Source organism: Procambarus clarkii, chromosome 28 (assembly GCF_040958095.1).
Source record: "Procambarus clarkii isolate CNS0578487 chromosome 28, FALCON_Pclarkii_2.0, whole genome shotgun sequence".
Taxonomy (NCBI): domain Eukaryota; kingdom Metazoa; phylum Arthropoda; class Malacostraca; order Decapoda; family Cambaridae; genus Procambarus; species Procambarus clarkii.
The window spans coordinates 32631066-32635378 of record NC_091177.1 but is presented as its reverse complement, the minus strand read 5'-3'; positions in this window follow the sequence as shown (position 1 = coordinate 32635378).

The window sequence follows — 4313 nt, the reverse complement described above, 5'->3', positions numbered from 1 at the left end:
ATAATCCACCACAATAGCCCTCAATTACCCTCAAATTTGATCTTCGTAATGAATGAAAAGTAGACTTTCCAATAATATGTAAAGGAAAATGTCCTTAGAGACTTGATTATATGTAAGGTTACGTGTAAGGTAAAGTACCTCTGTACTTCAGTGTCATGTACTTAACCTTTTCTAAGTTAACTTATCAAAACTTAAATTTTCCAAAGTTTTGATGTAATGTTTATCTTGAGTTGGTGAATTACTGGATCATTGGGCCCTGTACTGTACTCACCTAGTTGTACTCACCTAGTTGTGCTTCCACTGTCCCCGTGGCACAGTGGAAAAACACTCACCCTGCGTTTCGCGAGCGTTCTTGTCTGGGTTCGTATCCTGACCGGTGAGGATTGACTGAGTGCCAATCCGCTGTTGCCTCGGTTCACCCAGCAGTAAATCGGTACCTTGTTGATAAACGATTTGGCGAGTCGGATTCCGGGGAAAAAATTAGGATTAAAGACCTGCCCGAAACGCTATGCTTGCTAGTTACTTTACAAGAATGTAACATTTCTTATATATATAAATATATAACAAGTTGAAAATTGTGAGAGGTCTATGAAGTACTACAATACGTGAGGTCTAGGAAGTACTCCAGTACTAAACATGTGAGGTCTAGGATGTACTCCAGTACTAAACGTGTGTGGTCAAGGAAGTACTCCAGTACTAAACATGTGAGGTCTAGGAAGTACTCCAGTACTAAACGTGTGAGGTCAAGGAAGTACTCCAGTACTAAACGTGTGAGGTCAAGGAAGTACTCCAGTACTAAACGTGTGTGGTCAAGGAAGTACTCCAGTACTAAACATGTGAGGTCTAGGAAGTACTCCAGTACTAAACGTGTGAGGTCAAGGAAGTACTCCAGTGCTAAACGTGTGAGGTCAAGGAAGTACTCCAGTACTAAACGTGTGAGGTCTAGGAAGTACTCCAGTACTAAACGTGCAAGGTCAAGGAAGTACTCCAGTACTAAACGTGTGAGGTCTAGGAAGTACTCCAGTACTAAACGTGCGAGGTCAAGGAAGTACTCCAGTACTAAACGTGCGAGGTCCATGAAGTACTCCAGTACTAAACGTGAGAGGTCAAGGAAGTACTCCTGTACTAAACGTGTGAGGTCAAGGAAGTACTCCAGTACTAAACGTTTGAGGTCTAGGAAGCACTCCAGTACTAAACGTGTGAGGTCAAGGAAGTACTCCAGTACTAAACGTGTGAGGTCAAGGAAGTACTCCAGTACTAAACGTGTGAGGTCAAGGAAGTACTCCAGTACTAAACGTGTGAGGTCAAGGATTACTCCAGTACTAAACGTGTGAGGTCAAGGAAGTACTCCAGTACTAAACATGTGAGGTCAAGGAAGTACTCCAGTACTAAACGTGTGAAGTCAAGGAAGTACTCCAGTACTAAACGTGTTAGGTCAAGGAAGTACTCCTTGAAAACTGTTGACTTAAGGTAAATAAAAGAACCTCAGTTCTGTGGGGTCGACCTGAGGACTTTCGTGACTCCAGCGGGTGACCCCACACACTGACCTGAGGACCGCCGTGACCCCAGGGGTGACCCCACACACTGACCTGAGGACCGTCGTGACCCCAGAGGGTGACCCCACACACTGACCTGAGGACTGTCGTGACCCCACACACTGATCTGAGGACCATCGTGACCCCAGAGGGTGACCCCACACACTGACCTGAGGACCGCCGTGACCCCACACACTGACCTGAGGACCGCCGTGACCCCACACACTGACCTGAGGACCGCCGTGACCCCAGCGGGTGACCCCACACACTGACCTGAGGACCGTCGTGACCCCACACACAGATCTGAAGACCGCCGTGACCCCAGCGGGTGACCCCACACACTGACCTGAGGACCATCGTGACCCCAGCGGGTGACCCCACACACTGACCTGAGGACGGTCGTGACCCCAGCGGGTGACCCCACACACTGAACTGGGGACCGTCGTGACCCCAGCGGGTGACCCCACACACTGACCTGAGGACCGTCGTGACCCCAGAGGGTGACCCCACACACTGACCTGAGGACCGTCGTGACCCCAGAGGGTGACCCCACACACTGACCTGAGGATCGTCGTGACTCCACACACTGACCTGAGGACCGTCGTGACCCCAGAGGGTGACCCCACACACTGACCTGAGGACCGTCGTGACCACAGAGGGTGACCCCACACACTGACCTGAGGACCGTCGTGACCCCAGAGGGTGACCCCACACACTGACCTGAGGACCGTCGTGACCCCTCACACTGATCTGAGGACCGTCGTGACCCCACACACTGACCTGAGGACCGTCGTGACCCTAGAGGGTGACCTCACACACTGACCTGAGGACCGTCGTGACCCCACACACTGACCTGAGGACCGTCGTGACCCCACACACTGATCTGAGGACCGTCGTGACCCCAGAGGGTGACCCCACACACTGACCTGAGGACCGCCGTGACCCCACGCACCGACCTGAGGACCGCCGTGACCCCAGCGGGTGACCCCACACACTGACCTGAGGACCGTCGTGACCCCACACACTGATCTGAAGACCGCCGTGACCCCAGCGGGTGACCCCACACACTGACCTGAGGACCATCGTGACCCCAGCGGGTGACCCCACACACTGACCTGAGGACGGTCGTGACCCTAGCGGGTGACCCCACACACTGACCTGAGGACCGTCGTGACCCCCGCGGGTGACCCCACACACTGACCTGAGGACTGTCGTGACCCCAGAGGGTGACCCCACACACTGACCTGAGGACCGTCGTGACCCTAGAGGGTGACCCCACACACTGACCTGAGGACCGTCGTGACCCCAGAGGGTGACCCCACACACTGACCTGAGGACCGTCGTGACCCTAGAGGGTGACCCCACACACTGACCTGAGGACCGTCGTGACCCCAGAGGGTGGACCCCACACACTGACCTGAGGACCGTCGTGACCCCTCACACTGATCTGAGGACCGTCGTAACCCCACACACTGACCTGAGGACCGTCGTGACCCTAGAGGGTGACCCCACACATTGACCTGAGGACCGTCGCGACCCCAGAGGGTGGACCCCACACACTGACCTGAGGACCGTCGTGACCCCACACACTGATCTGAGGACCGTCGTGACCCCAGAGGGTGACCCCACACACTGACCTGAGGACCGCCGTGACCCCACACACTGACCTGAGGACCGTTGTGACCACAGCGGGTGACCCCACACACTGACCTGAGGACCGTCGTGACCCCACACACTGATCTGAAGACCGCCGTGACCCCAGCGGGTGACCCCACACACTGACCTGAGGATCATCGTGACCCCAGCGGGTGACCCCACACACTGACCTGAGGACCGTCGTGACCCCAGAGGGTGACCCCACACACTGACCTGAGGACCGTCGTGACCCCAGAGGGTGACCCCACACACTGACCTGAGGACCGTCGTGACCCCAGCGGGTGACCCCACACACTGACCTGAGGACCGTCGTGCCCCTAGAGGGTGACCCCAAACACTGACCTGAGGACCGTCGTGACCCCACACACTGACCTGAGGGCCGTCGTGACCCCAGAGGGTGACCCCCCACACACTGACCTGAGGTCCGTCGTGACCCCAGCGGGTGACCCCACACACTGACCTGATGACAACCGTGACCCCAGAGGGTGACCCCACACACTGACCTGAGGACCGTCGTGACCCCAGAGGGTGACCCCACACACTGACCTGAGGACCGTCGTGACCCCAGCGGGTGACCCCACACACTGACCTGAGGACCGTCGTGACCCCAGAGGGTGACCCCACACACTGACCTGAGGACCGTCGTGACCCCATTGGGTGACCCCTCACACTGACCTGAGGACCGTCGTGACCCCAGAGGGTGACCCCACACACTGACCTGAGGACCGTCGTGACCCCAGAGGGTGACCCCAAACACTGACCTGAGGACCGTCGTGACCCCACACACTGACCTGAGGGCCGTCGTGACCCCAGAGGGTGACCCCACACACTGACCTGAGGACCGTCGTGACCCCAGCGGGTGACCCCACACACTGACCTAAGGACCGTCGTGACCCCAGAGGGTGACCCCACACACTGACCTGAGGACCGTCGTGACCCCAGAGGGTGACCCCACACACTGACCTGAGGACCGTCGTGACCCCAGCGGGTGACCCCACACACTGACCTGAGGACCGCCGTGACCCCAGGGGTGACCCCACACACTGACCTGTGGACCGTCGTGACCCCATCGGGTGACCCCTCACACTGACCTGAGGGCCGTTGTGACCCCAGAGGGTGACC